General features: G+C 37.6%; 1 long non-coding RNA gene across 1 annotated transcript; it reads right to left on the reverse strand.

The window, feature by feature from the left end:
* Window positions 1–219: 219 nt before the first annotated feature.
* Window positions 220–15,240, reverse strand: LOC139744321 (uncharacterized). Its single transcript, XR_011711823.1, has 3 exons — window positions 15,145–15,240; window positions 2,683–2,802; window positions 220–1,616 (listed from the first exon to the last, which is right to left on the reverse strand). It is a non-coding gene; the product is annotated as an uncharacterized lncRNA (long non-coding RNA).
* Between the last annotated feature and the right edge of the window lie 1,319 nt (window positions 15,241–16,559).

The following is a 16,559-nucleotide window of genomic DNA, read 5'->3' on the forward strand; positions in this document are numbered from 1 at the left end:
TTCTTTACTGGTTTTTCTCACTCACTCGTAACCACGAGAGTGCACACACAAACACACACACTTTCACACAGGCAAAGCCATTCATACATGCTGCCACTGCAAATAAAACAGTAATCACTTAAATATGCTTACTAAATGCACCACATACAAGACAGTTAATATGTAATCTACATTAGAGTGTGATTAGAAGACACAGGAAGGATTTTACAGACTCGAATGTACATTTTCCTTAACTTTATTTGACCTGCAGGCATGGACCAGAATGCACAGGTGGAAGGTAGTGCCATTTCTTGGGTCCTTAGAGCATACAACATTTCTTTTTGAACCTCAAGAGATTACAACAGAAGTCACCATACAAAAGGAGTGCTTGTTTTACAAGATTTTTTTTTCCTCGAATGTTGCTAATACTTTGATCCGTAAACCATGATACAGCATACAATGAAGACATTATACACTACACATATATGGTGCCCATTATTGTACTTGCTGTTCGCCATGACCAAATGTTACTCACAAATGCCGATTGAGTGAAAGATTAGCTGACATGAATGCTCTATTGTTCCTTCTTGTCTTGTTTTTTATTTCTTGTGAAAGAACATTACTATATTTTTCCTTTCTGTATCCTCTGGCTCTTATTGGGGTTTGTGGTATGGTAGAAATGTGTCCTGCCTTTGTGCTTCAGGTACATGAGTGTTTATTGCACCAAAAATCACAGAGACTTGTCATGCTAGGGGTGATCCATGCCTTGAGGACTGTACCATTACTTAATGGAAACCAGCATCTCTGTCCTTGTCAAGATGCATGGTTGTATCCATGCTATCGCTGCAATAATAAATTAAGCAAAAGGCACTGCTAGCAGTAAAACGCACCCCTACATTTTTATGTCAGGTTACGTTTGCCTAAAAAGAATGTAAACCATACACCAATCCTCGAGTACCCCTATGGAAGTTTGGGTTTTTGTACACGTTACAGCCAATAGTAGCAGCTGACATCACCCTTGACAATAAGTTATTACAGATAATTCTTGTTCAATCATCAAAATGTACTGTTCATCAAAGTTTGCCCTGGGCTTTGATCTTTTGATTCAAGCCTTCCACTTGGTGGAACTTTCACACAATACAAATAGATACATCCATGGCTTCATGTTTACACAAGTACATTTACAGATAGGTTGGTTATTAGCTGGCAAAGTCCCATTCATTTCCTCCTTTGTATGGTTTTGTTCAACAAAAAAAGATTCACACACATTTTTACCTTTCGCCAATGTAGTTACTGATGTTATCGTACGAAAGACTTGTTCTTTGGTGCATGTTTGGAACTCTTGAAACCAAAGCCAAACATACCACTGAGCTAAGCCAGCCAAGAACTTCCCAAAAATTAAACAAGAAAAATCATGTTTGTTTTTTTTTATTCTTTCCTGTACGCTTGAATTTATCCTCACTCAATATACAGAAACTGCTTTGTCTTCGATAATATCTATTTAAATCAGAAAATATAAAAAATGAATTTGCTAACTAGTAGAACAATGTACAGATGGGATAGGTGAAGAGGCCATGTTGTCCCTCGGAAAGTGATGACAAGACAACAGCATCAGCCCTGCTTCTCCTGCTCAATGGCTGGGGGGAAAAAAAAACAAAGGGGAAAGAAAAATCAGCCATTAATATCTATTAGGGGGCCCCACAGAGAGTACAAGTGTATTAACTTTTCTTAGATATAAGAACAGTACAGTACGAGCCGAGAGTTTCACATATGAATGCTTTTACAAATTGCTACTTGTCAGACATTTCATGTGTTGTTAATTTTGCAGTTGCAGGGGTCTCATAATCACTATTTCACCACTCATGAAATACATAGGTAATACCTCATAATCTGAATTAATAACAAGCAACAATACTGGTACTGAACGTTTTTACTCCATGCTTCATCTTCATAAATAAGTACAGCCAACCTCACTTACATTGACCTCATGCAAGTCAAAAAATTGGCTACATCAAGAGAAAATATACCACTTATAAATATGAACACGTTGATTCCATTGTGCATGTTAAAATTCACGCGAGTAGAAGCATTTTCTCTGATCCCTTTTAATTCAACCGAGGTAAGGTTGACTGGCGTGTGTTTTGCATTCAAAGTTCTGTATGATGTACTGTATTATACTGTAAAATTTCAGCTCGTACAGTATTCAGTATAGAACACAAGAATTCATTTCCACATTTATACCACCATTTGTGTTAAAATGTCCTTCAAAAGCAAAGAGAAACTTCCTTAGAATCATGTTTATAATTTCCCAACATTCCTGCAAAAATGGGGGGGGGGGATCTTGCCACTGTCAGGTGCCCTGGTTACATATTTAAAGCTTGAAATAGACAGCATTGGGCCTACTAAATTCAATGGAATATGATCCTACACCTTTTTAACCTAATTGAATGTGATTGTTCTTTTAAATCAATCAAATAGTAAAGTCAGCGCATGTACTTTGTCGATTCTCTTGGTTATTTTCTAAAATGCACAGATACAGTGTATGTGATTCTAATAAGAAGTGTGAAATATGCAGCATGATATGGTTTCCATTTAATGCATATTCAAAAGTATTTCTTTTTTCCCCAACAGGATAAAACTACATGAAATAAAGAGATCATCTGAATTTCATAGGGTAATAAAAGAAAAGAAAAAAAAACTTACTCTCTTTTGTTGGTAAGGGGTTCTTCTCTTGGGTCTCAGTTTTCTTTAGCTTTGACTTGTCGAAGGTTGTGACTTCTGTAACGTCTGGCTTGTCGCCCATGTTGCTGGAAGGTGGTTATTCTACATGTGAAACATGTAATGGCAAGCTGTGACTTAATTCATGCACCACCCATATAAGAAGCATTGTATAATTTCAAGCACTTTACAGAAAAACAGTGTTCTCAGCATTATCAATTAATTTTTCAAAACAGCAAAATCAAATCAATCCTTTCTACCTTACACTGAACAAATCTGCTACAGACATTTGTACTCATAAGCCTTTGACCTTTCTTTTCATCATGTGATGCAAGGTAAAGCTTTCCAATATGCTCTTAGTATGTCCTGGTATTCCCAGGCCTAAAAATGTGCTGAAGAGGAACTGCCTTTCATTGAGCAAGCAGACACATGTGTCAGTGTTACTGTAATTGTCCACATAATACTCGGGGAACACAGAATGCATCAGTTATTTCTGGTACATGTATCCACGATTGAATGAACACAAGCAGAGCAGGGATCTGCTCTTCTATTGATGCTTTTAAAAAGAACCTCAAGACCTACCTTTTCAATTTAAATTGACAATTGTTTACCGGTATGTATATATGTACGTATATTGTTTGTTTATAGTTCTTATATCTTCTGTGATACTCTGTTGTAATGTGATACATTTGTGTACTCTGTTGTACAGCGCCATGAGTATCTTTTTAGGTAGAATGAGCACTTTATAAGTGTTTCTCTATTATTATTATTATTATTATTATTATTATTATTATTATTATTATTATTATTATTATTATCTTGTATCCCTTTACATATACAGCTGAACACAATTCTGTACCAGCATCCAGTGGAAACATTTCAGCAGAGGTCCTCCAAAATAAATGCTCAAAAAGCCAAAGCTCAAGATATTTGACAAATTTTGGACAACACATGCATGAAGTGTATCTACAATGTACAATGCATATTGGAAAAAAAAAAAGTGGTATGGACAATTCATCAGTAACTGGATCAGATGAAGCTCTTTCGTAAACAATGTGATCAGAACTTCAGTGACAGGGCAGCATACATGAATACAGTGAAACCCCATTATAACGATGTCACTTAAAAACAAGGAGCTACTTTTTAACAAGGAGATGTCGATCCCATTTTCCTTTGCGTGTAAACCTAAAGCAGAACGGCTTGATTTTAACAAGCTTGGTTAGAGCAAGGACATTTTCAAATCACCATGTTGAAGAAAAACATAAGCAATCTGATGAGTTGCGAAGTTCTATTTCTTGACCTGCCACTTTAAAACACAAAACAAAAGAAAGAACTGCTATCCATTCATTCTCTTTCCCATTCTGCAGCTGTAATTAACGCATGTGCATTATTATTCAATACATGAGGAAGATGAGATAGGTGTACAAGGATCAGGAATTCAACCCGTCAACCTTTCAAGATCGCATGTTGCAAAGAGATTTTCAGAAGAGAAATAGGCAAGGCCTTTTTTCTCTCTTTCGTATCAATTCACAAATGATTCTTTTCATTCTTTCTCAGTACTAATGATCTATATTGTAATAACAATGTGAAAACTGGTCAAAGGTTTGGTTAATGGGTGTATGACTTCATGTTTATGTTTTTCTTTGTTGTTTAATGCATACAGTTATTGCAAGAAACAGGTTATAACAGTACAGTCGGGCCTGTCTGAGATAAAGACCACTCGAGGGAGACGCAAAGTGGTTTACAGAGTCGACCAGTCAAATCCATCTATGACCCCATTTTGAATCCCCCCCCCCCCCCCCCACAACCAACACTGTATAATCTAATCACATGTATATGTGAGCCTTGTTTTTTTATTCTACAACAGAGTGTAAAAATTAATTGAATCACGAATGTGACCACCTCCTTCTTACATTCTTTTTCCTTGAAAATCAATTGATAACTATACAAGATTTATTCATGAAATTCTATATATTTTCACAATTTTCTAATTAAAAATAAGGAAACAATTTTTTAAAGAGCCAAAAAAAATTTATTGCACATTTTTAGTGCAAATATCTATTTTGGTGTACAAGTGTAATTGTTAACGAGCCTGCCACATATCAAACCTTGAAATGTGAAGTGTGAAAATTTTAGCATATCGATCCACCAGCTTGCAGCATCATCCAGCTCATATTGTTACAAATTACTGAGTGTAAGAAACATTCCCTCTAGGTATTCTTTTCATTCTATAGTGTGGATTTACAGGGTGTTCAGATGCAAAAAATTTATGCAAGAACGGTATAGCTATACCAAAACGGTATAGCTAGATGATGGATTTACACATCTGAACGCTAACGAAACGACGTATAACGAAACAATGCATAGTGAAACTACGGTCAGAGCATCGTTTCGAACTAGAACTCGATAACAAATCAGCATTCCATCGTGTCCATTGTACATCTGAATGTATGGCGACCATAGAACGGTATAACTGGACAGGGCTTAATGCAAGAAAGGTGACCCTTGCACCCTATTCCTGTCACTCATGACCATAACAGCATGCGCAGTGAGAAACTGCACATCTATACGATGTTCTCCAGAATAGTCGAAATTAGCGTCTGAATGGTCTGTCGGCTATACGACGATTCTTTATACGTCGTTTCTTTATCGAGTTTTGGTATAAACTGGCTTGCGTCTGAACAGGGGGTTTGTGACAATTCATGATTGAATCTAGACGTTTTCTTAGGCTTAGCATAGGATTCGGTCGCTTCAAACTGTGGTTTGAAGCGACCACTATTGGACTGCCATGTTTGTGTTTGGATATCATGATTTCGCAGTGGATCAACTGTGTTTTAGGCCTGCACACAAAGTGAATGACTGTTCACAGCTCCGCTGATGGGGCAGGCAGTCATTGTAGCAATGTTATCCCCCACAATGGGCGACAAAATTGGCGGTCGCTGGTCACATAAGACAGGTGGTCACTATACATACACAGGTATTTAGTACATAGTACATAAATTGGCTGTGGGGGAATTATAGTGTAGTTATTGGGGACGGGTAGTCATTGAAAACAGGTAGTCATTAAGGTAGGTTTGACTGTATCAGCAGTCCAACAGAGTTTCACTGTCCACTGAAAGACATGCAGGCACTAGCACACCTTCTGGTATAACCAACGCTTACAAGCACACAAAAATTCTTTCACGACAGGTTCTTGTAAATTCCAAACACATACCTGTCCATCATGTGGCAGTATAAATATTGACAAACGGAATAAATTTACATCCACATTTACAAAATAGGGACTTCTTTATTCAAAAAAAGGGGGAATTTTCATAATAAAAAGGAAGAATTGGAAGGTATGAAAATTCCACATTTGGGGGATATACACTGGAAAGTGACCAACTCAATAGCACCACTGAGAATATGAAAAAGAGACAACCTCCTGCAGTTCTTGGTAATGCATGCAGAATTTCACCCTCAAGAAGCATCCGATTCTTCAGAATCATAAATCCGTGTCTATCATACCATGTCTTCACTGAAGTGTAATTTGCTGGTTAGAGGTCAACATGTTTGCCTTCTTTCATATGATGATGATGATGGACGTGTGACAATCCTATTTCCTTTTATCCTGTATTCCTATCCACATAGTAGGTAAGTACAATAAATGCAGTTTCAATTTGCTGATGCTTGGCATGGTGGAGACATAAATTCTTTGAACTTTCTCCTCAAGTTTTAAACAAAACCAGGGAACAAGACTTCATTTGTGGAGCCAGAGCTGCCTTCACAACCTAAGATCTTTTAACTTCCATCAGAGGTCAGTGTTATCACTTGACAGGTACCACCTGTATAACTAGAGGAGCACTCTGACAGTGCAGACCTCTGCCAAGCAGCTCATTTCCACCACTGATCTTGTTCTTCCGTAGAGATCAGTGATTTTTACCCGTGATACGTATGTATGCTGAAAATCGCCCAATTTCCCATAATAGAAACCTTTTGTTACGTCATCAATGCCAGCTGCGCGGCACGCCTCGCCCCTCGCCCTGGACCAGAAACTAGAGCACGCCTCTAGTGTGCCTATGAAGACCTCAAAAATACGCAGCTTGAACTCCCAAGTTCATTGACCCTACCTGCCAAAATATTGAAAATCCTTAAAGTCCATAAAAATTCAAGGATCACTACCAAAATTAATCATCTGTTCCTTGTGTCATTATCAACCTTTTCTGCAAGTTTCATCCAACTCCGTTCCCACCTTTTCGAGTTATTTCGCACACAGACAAACAAACCAACAGTAAGGAAAACATAACCTCCTCCCTTGGTGGAGGTAACAACTTAAAGGTAGGGGATACCTTTTACAGACCTCCCAAAATGCAGCAAAACATTAAATATGAACCTCAGGGGACTTGCTTAGGCCACTGCTTAGAAATTTGGAAGTCAACAGTTATCTAAAATTTGAATAATGCACAAAACTCAACTACTCAGTAGTTCTGTGTGTCAGCCACACTTAAGCCTTTTTGTTGCATTCTTCTGTATTTGTGATCTATAAACACAAATCTAAAAGTACAAGAGCTGATGTAATAACATATATATGTGTGGTAAGAATGTATATAGAAATGTTTGTAAGTGTTGATGAACTTTCTTCACAAAATATACATGATGGACACACATGCAGTACATGGGTCTGCAAAGGTAGCCTAGTAATGTATTGGAATTTACGGTGAGCCCCGAAAACAATTCAATTCAAAATCTAACCGTCAAAAAAATGAACTAAATGTTACCTTCCACTTTTAATACTTTATGGGAGTTTCTAAAATGATATTCTCTTCAACATACCACTGTATTTATACAACTCTTCATTTAAGGCGTGCAAATGGGATTCCCTACCTTTAACAGGTTCAAAAATCTGTTCTCTGATAAAAATATCAGAAATTGCATGGCTAATTGCCCCAATCACAAATTAAATGGATCACCTTATTTGTCACTTACGACAAATTTCTAAAGTGTAGTGTTAACCTGATAATTTTGGCATGGACCTAATATAACATGGACTATTCACGGCAGTCTCTCTTTGATGTAATGATCGTCACCGACACCCGATCATGTGCATCTTAATGAGTACATTCAGTTGTCTCGACAATAACAATTGTGTAATCATGTATCGTCACTAACAAAAGAATCGTTTCCCTCATTTCAGTCTTGTTTCGCTGATGTGCCTTTTTTCAGACAGAAATGTCTTTGAATAAATACAGATGATGAGGAGCAGCAAACCTGAGATCATTACAAATTTTGTGTCAAAAGATGGGTAATTGCTGATTCGCACATTTTCGCACATGCATAACACCTTGCCTAATGGCAAGATATATCTGTTCTCTACCATTACCATCCCTTTTTGCTCTGGAATAAGCAAGCTGGAGAAAAGTGAAATATTGAGATCACAAATGACAATCATTCTGCCAAAATGTTAGCTTTCTTTTAAAAACTGCCTGCTTCTCCCAAACGATATTGTTTGAGGTATGATTTCCTAACATACACCACAACTGCACATTCACTTTACTTGTTTTTTTTGTGAGCTATTTTCTTCTGCGCATATAGTTTTAGATTTCTTAAAGCTCTGTCTTGTTCTTCTCCCCGGCTTGCTGGCGGTGACGATCATGGGATCAAAGCAGTGAAGCATGCTAAAAATGTCTTTGTGGCGCTTTTGAGATGTACGGGTGCATAAATTAATTAACGATACAATGAATGTCCATGTGTATTAGGTCCATGATTTTGGACATGTTCAAAATCAAATATACATCGGCTCCAGCATACCCTCTGCGAATCCCTACGAATAGCTAATGAATACTAAGAACTTCAAACATGTTATGAACTTATTGTAGTATCAGCAACAGATGCAAATGAATCTTAAAATTTTTGAATTCGTTGGGCATTTGTTGGCTTGATACGCTCTAGCGTGATGTGGCCTTTATGTTTGTTATGCAGCCACATGCTGCAGCAAATTTTGTTGTCCTCTGATCGAAAGGTTAGAGTCTTTAAGATGAACTAGACTTAGAATTTGTCAACACTGACAAATTAGGTGATCCGATATATTCGGAAATAAATGTTATGACCATTGACCCTAATTTACCGAGAAAAGACAGTGTCTGATTAATTAGTTATTTTATGAGAAATACGTACTTGACATGGACTAAACTTGTGCAAAATGTGGGGGTGAAAGGGCGTGTTTTTCTTGAGCTATTGCAAAGAAAATCACCGAAAGAAAGATATATCTCCTGACATTGAAACTAAGCGTCAATATCAACCAGGTCTTTGGACGTAATCCCGACTTCCAATAAAAATATGGATCACATGAACGATAGCTCAATCTACACTATATCAAAATCTGGGAGAAATTCACAGAAGGATGAATTAGCTAGTGCTCGATAAAGACAGTCATGTCATTTTTCATTTCCAGAAAAAAATGTACTCCCATAGAGATAATACCTCATTTGCACAGCCAAAATGGCGTCCGACCAAAGCGTCGTTATTTTACAAAATGATCCATCTATCGAGGTCCATGTGTGTGCAAAATATGACATTGATACCATATACACTAATGAGATTACAGAATGAAGTATACTTGACCTTTGACCCCACTTTACACAGACAAGATGGCATCTGCGCAAAAAGTTGTTATTTTGTGAATGATTCTTGCATGTTCCTTACGTGTGCAAAATATGGGAAAGACAGGACGTGTATTTACCAAGATACAGGATTAAACACTTTTTGACCTTTGACCCTAATTCACCTACCCAAGATGGTGTCGGAGGAAGTAGTTGTTAATTTATGGAATAATGTTCGTGACATGAACTAAACATGTGCAAAATATGGGGTTGATAGCCATTGTTGTTGTTGATCTATTGCACAGAAAATAGAAGAAAGAAAGACAAATAAAAAAAAAAAATGTTATTTTATAGAAATTTGAAGGAGACGCATAAAAAAATCAGAAAAAGATAAAAGTTAGGAAGGGAGAATAAGACTAACTAAAGAAAAAGAAGAAAAAAGTGTCTAAAAAATTTAAAAAATATATATTGGCAGGGGTGAGCTCCGAACAGGGACCTTAGGATCAATTGATTACGAGTCGGATGCGCTATGCACTGACCTATTTCATCCTCCATAGGCCCTGTGTATTAAGCAAAATGACGCTGCACTCGAAGCCAAGTGCCAATTTGAACCAAGTTTTTCGACGTGATGCCGACTTCGTATGAAAAAACAGAGGGCACACTAACGATAGCCCAAAGTCTCAGCTACAACATATTACAATCTGGGAGAAATTCACCGAAGCATAAGAGCTAGTGCTCGAAAAAGATAGTCATGTCAATTTTCATTCCCAGAAAAACTGCACTCCCATTGAGATAACACGTAAACTGGTCAAATTTGACAAGATTACTTTCAATCCATTTTTACGAGGTGATGCCGTTATCCAATCAAAATTTTGTAATTACACTTATGAAAGAGCATTTAATAAGCTACAACATACTGAAATCTGGGTGAAAATCGGAAAAGGATAAGTGAGATACGCTCGAGTGAACTTGAAATTTGATGACGTCATTTTGAAAATTTACTTTTGTTATTTTATTAAGAAATTTGATATCTTTTAATCATTTTTTCAGCATCGCCAACCCACAAAATGACATGTACAACTCAAAGAAAATGGGGGTCACCATCCATCCTGACGAGTAAAATTGGATTTAAAATTGGTGGTTTTTGGCATAGTTGCACTGTATATCGCCACTGACGCGCACGCGGACTTTCAACTTTGACGGGCCCGTATGACGTCATATTGAGTCGGATTGACTTGAAACTTGGTAGAAATATTCCTTGACATTTCAGACATCCGATCCGTGTGAAAAAAAAAAAAAAGGAAATTTCTATTGCATATGAGCTGTGCGTGCATATATGTGCGCGCGCATACGCATCCGTCCAATTTTTTCAATTAAAAAAAAAAATGCTCCAAATGGTCTGAAACGTGTGCAAAAAAAATTTTGAGCTTGATTGGAGCATGTAAATATTTCAACACGGGCGTACGCGCACGTTTGCGCTTGACTTGAAATATATGTGAAGTAAATTTCATTGAAAAATTCCATTCCATTACTGAGACATGAATGAGAATGTGTTTTCATATAATGACGTCATAGTGACATCACGGTCGACTGATCACTATGATTTTATTAGATCTGTCGTCTTTGGGACATGATACATATATGGTATTATTTTGAAATTGATAGGAAGAGGACTTTCTGAGCTAACCTCTTTATCCAGAAATAAAGAAGAAGAAGAAGAAAAACAAAGAATCAGTACAGATACAGAAGGTGATCCGAGAGGATACTCGGATCACCTAAAAAATGAAAAGGTGAATAGTTCATTACTGTCTGCATTAGACACTGGTTTGGAGACCAGGTGGTGACCTGGTGGCGCCCGAGTCTGGCTGGTTTTGGAAGGTGTTGCAGAGAATCTCCATGTCTCCGGAGACTAGTCTGATCTCCAGGGAGTTGACAAATTCAAACATGTTTGATTTTCTGAGACTCTTTCCAGTCTCCAGCTCCATCACAGAGAAGTCCTCTGCAACATCTCCTTGGTGCAACCAAGTCCTAGAAAATAACTTTTTCCACGAGGTCCACATGATGTCTCTACGACCTTGCAGACACATTGGCGACTCTCCCACTTGAAGGGGGGAGGGGTTCTACAGAACAACCCCATACTAAAAAACCCTCCCCCCTCCCCATCAAGATTGAATTGGGCATGTATTCAAAACATCCTGAACCCAAGAGTACCAGGTAACGGTACCATGGTTGCTCACTTTGTGTGTGCCTCCTTGTTCTCCCTTTGTCACACATCACAATTGATTGCAAAATGCCAGGTGTTAGTTGGCAACCAGACCATGCATTTAGCACACTATTGCCATATCACATGCTCACATTTCACATGGTAGGCCTAAATCAATTCTCACACACTGTTCTGTGTGGTAAGCTCAACACTAAACAAAAAGTAAAAATTTACCCACAAGGGATGCCTCAAGAGTCAGTTTGTGGATTGTAAATTAGTACATGTGAGGCATCCACTATTAGCTGAATTGCAAATCACATAACTCCTGTCATTTGGAATTAGAGATATACATGTAGTTAAAGTAAGGATATAAATGCTAGATTTGGAATTAATCTCCTCATATTTCCAGGGTATTTTTATCTAGATTACAATTGCTGTACAAGGGTATTGGCATTTTACAGTCGATCCATGTGATTTGGCCGGATATGGGAGAAACGATAAAATGGAGGACAAGTTGGCTGCCGGCCCCCGTGGTAGCTACTTAGGTAGTGTACACCTAATCAGCAGTGTAGGTAGGCCATACTAGTAAGTCATGGATTTTATTGTAAAATTCATGACATTATTTTGTTAGGAGTATCATAGGTAAATTACATAAGTTAAAATTGTGTTTGAAATCACTTTTTTTTTCTTGTCTTTATTGCCTGAAGGCATCTGGATAATAGAGAATTATGGATAAGAGAGGGCTGGATAATCGAGGTCAGACTTTCTATGTAAAGCTTAAATTAAATTCTTACTCCAAGTGTATATCAAGCTCTTTGGCAGTGTAGCCAGCCAAACTGTTGGTGGAGATTGCATTTCTCAGTCATCTGCATCCACCACTATGCCATACTCCGTTAACCCAGACAGCTTGAAAAATCAATGTCTCAAGGCTACTGGAGTTGGCCTTTTCATTCTGTAAGACTAGAGAGACAAATCAATAGCAAAAGTCTGAATACAAAAAAGTACCAAATACAGCTGTAATTGAGGTGTGAGTCATCCATCAATGGCAGGATGTCTCCCTTTCTCCCTCTTTGTGACTTGCTCTTTCTTTCTTTCTCTGTTTACCTCCACTTCTCCTTTCTATCAAGTGCTATCCCCTCCCTCTTTCCTCAATCTACACTCAGCCCTCCCACTTTTTAAAGAGATTCTCTGCATGTACCAGTCACTGTCAGTAGGTAATACATAGGATTTTGACATGAAATGCTCCAAGTTCAGCATTTTCAACAGTGACTTTATGGATGGATGTTTCAATTTTCATCTTGCATTAGCCCGACCAGACGCCGTGCGAAGCACACTTGTGTATAGTAACAGGGCTGTTATATAGGTAATCTTACATATAAAATGTAATCATTTGGGAGAGTTCCACATTATATTTTTGAAGCTTTTTTTTCTATAGATTAATCAGATTCTTGCACATGTGACATCTAACCTGGAATAGTCTTCTCATTCAGCAATGACTGCACAGAAACTTTCAAAATTCGTAACTTTTGAACGGATTGTCCAATTTTCCTCAAACCTTTCACTGACGTATTCTAATGATATTGCTGCATTCGCTCCATCAACATGTATACTACGGTGAATTTGTCCTTTAAATACAGAGGAAAATGCACTGGCCAATCACTTAATCCAAAAGACTTTACATTCACCTGGCAAACAAAATTATGCACAAAGTGCGCAAGGTGGTTAAATGTTTAACTTTTTATGCGGTACTTATACTCCTTTTCTGTCCTTGGGTATTAATAACAAGATATGAAAAAACACAGAAAGGATTTATACAATATCATATTACCAAAAAGTTCCATACTGTGTAGGATTTCAATATTTCCTCTGAAATACAGCTCAAAATTGTTAAAATCAAAACTCTGTGGAAGAGCGGCTTTTATTGGAGCATGGAACATAAAAGCCAGTGGAATGCTTAGCATTCAATTGTCATGTGCTAGAACCTACACATACAACATGTATATTTGCACAAATTAGGAAGACATTCCACTCCTTTTCTAACATATCCATGTACACAGCATTTTCATTTCATATTTTCATGCACACTCTACCTTATATTCAGCTATGCGTCATTTTGGGTGATTTAGTTCCATAACATAAATGCAGATTTGATGTTGGAAGTATGGATATTTATTTCAAGCATTAATTCTCTTCATACATTTCATCCTTCCAAAGCACTGAAAATGCAGGAGTCTTTCACTATAACACAATTAAATACCTTATTGAAAAATAAATTGACTTCACATCCAGGTTTTCCTTACTTTTTAGCAAGATCTACAGGACTTAACTTATTAATTTATACTTGGGAACAAGCATTAATGTATAATTATTCTATCCAATCCACTAGGTCCACAGATTTTAGAAGAGAGCAAACTCTATAGCTAAAAAAAAAAAATTTAAAAAAAATCTCTCCTGAAGAATTGGAAATTTAGCTCTTCCAGGATATGGGAAACATGACAGAGTGTTTTTACCATATCTTCATAGAGAAATTCACTACTGTATTAATTCCATGGCATACTATCCACTATCTCTGACAAATGCACTTCTCACATTTTCGCACACATAATTATTTCCGAAGGGGAATACAGGTACATACTGCTATAGCTTCTGACCACACCAGCATTGAGAATTACAGGTTTCTGGGACGAACACTATACTAGGGCTTTCTATAGCTCAGTCGGTCAAGCAACGGGCTAGCATCCAGAGGTCTCGGGTTTGAATCCCGATGGAATCCCATTTTCTTTGCTCATCTTTCCACTTATTCTGAGATTATTGGTCATGCTTGGGCAAAATGTACTGGGTAGTTTGCAGACTTTAAATAAACATGCGCAAACATAAATCTCGCCAGAACTCAGATTACAGCTGTGACTCTAGACTAGAAAAAGTAGGGTGGGGGCTTTACACGGGACCCTGAGGAAATATTTGCCCTGCCCTGCATGCCAAAAATTTATATAACCACAATATCACCTTCACAAATAAATAAGGTGATTTCCTCATTCAGTTCAAGATATCACACATAAGAACAGATGACTTCTGAGAAAGAATGCCCGCATGCAGCTTCCAGACCCGCAAATGAAATACATTAAAATCAAATAGTTCCTGGTTCGCTCACTTCCGCGTGCATTTACTAATACACGGACAGCGCAGCCGAATACTGGGCGTGGTCCGGGCCCTCGATCTCATTGGAAGAGGAAGTGGTCCGCATGAAAATGCTCGAACACAGACTAAGTAACAGGTGCAGACTTCAGCTCTGAGCAAGGGCAGTTAAAACTGGACTAATCTTTTTCCTCCTACGTTCCCACGAATAAACATTTCAATTCCATGGCAAATACTGCGATGCTTGGACCAAGTAGCGAACATGTCCATGTAACAAATCTTTCAAATGAACATAGAAATCTATTGCAAGTTTACAGTGTGTTAAATACACCAGTGCACACACCAGTAAATGTACAGCCCTCTTCGAAATCATTGTACTTTAAAAAAAACATAATGCGAGGTGCCGTTAAATTAAGATGGGGGAAAGGATTACCAAAGAAATCTCATTCCGATACAGAGACGGTAATGCACAAAATTGTGTGCATAGGGTGTACCAAAGAGTGGTTACGAGAAATACTCTATATATCTTACCTGCCTGCGCAAGGAGAAAAAATCTGGTTACAGCGTGTCCGCTAGTGTGACGTGTGCTGGTGTGACTACCTTACTGCGACAGAGACAGCGATTGCCACGGTTTTTATGCGTCGTAATATGTGTTGAGTAAACGGGAGAGGAACCTGACTGGAGTCGCTCCACCCCTCTATGAATAAATATAATTCCGTAATTACTTTGCCACACACCGCCGAGTTTGGCGAGACAGACCACACCCTATATTCCATATCATAATGATAGATGGCGCCCTTCAAGAAAGGCGTACGATACTGTATTACACCTCACTCCCTGTTCTTTACTGATCCGAGCAGAAGAATTTTCAAGTACGTGCATCTACTACGGCAATATCATTAATATTAAATTCGCATATAAATCAATTACTATGTTGTCTGCTTAAGTCTCTTTGCGAATAGACTTTCAAGACTGGATTCTACATTTCCAGTCATATTTTTTTTTCTGTGTACGTGTGTATGTGTATGTGTGTATAATTCGTTTGTGCACATGCCTTGTCGGACTTTCATACAATAATAACTTGTTTTACCTTAATCACAATGCTCATGGGTCTGTGGTTTGTCGGTATTGTCAAGTCTTTATAGTTATGTTAAATGTTTAATACATTGTATCCGTGATATGACATTGTAATTCAATCCAAAGTTAGGCCATTATTCATAAGGTTTATGTTCTTGCACAATCGTGTATCGTGTATATTACACATGGCTTGCACACCGGCTATGACAAATTTTGAATTTACAAAAGAATGAAAACACAGGATATGAAAAACACCTAACCCAGAGAAAGTACATTACAGCAAGCATTTAATGCTACTATATTCGACAGCATTTGATAGATTTGGCAGTGGCTTCTTTATCTGAGGTCATTATTCATAAGGTTTATGTTCTTACACTTTCGTGTATTGTGTAAAGTTTCTATATTGCTAAATGTATGATTATATCGTTCTCTTAGTTTTGAAGAGCATAATATCTGTTTAGTGAGATGACGGTAGGCCGAGATTAACAAGAACACACTAAAAATCATTTACCAACCTATTAGTGCAATGGTATACTGTTTATCCTCTCTTAAACACATTACGAAAAGACATGACATTGCGTTTGCTGAACTTCTTTTCTTTAATAAAAAAAAAGAATACTTTTATTCTTAGATGTTATGGACAAATAATCCAAATAATGAATCGGAGTTTTTGTTTTATAATTTGTGATGGTCCAGCATTATCTTCAGCTCAATTTCAAAACAACTGCTATTCTAGGTTCGAATCTTTTGGGCAATCTGTATTACCCACCATGTTCCTAATTAGTGTGTAATTGACAGGTGATCTTCGATAATGACCACACTGAAGAGGCTACTTACCTGTGGTAGATGAGATCACAAGAAGTAGTGCA

This window comes from Diadema antillarum, unplaced genomic scaffold, assembly GCF_040938485.1.
Source record: "Diadema antillarum isolate AM-2024a unplaced genomic scaffold, OU_Dant_1.0 seq00001158_RagTag, whole genome shotgun sequence".
Lineage (NCBI taxonomy): Eukaryota > Metazoa > Echinodermata > Echinoidea > Diadematoida > Diadematidae > Diadema > Diadema antillarum.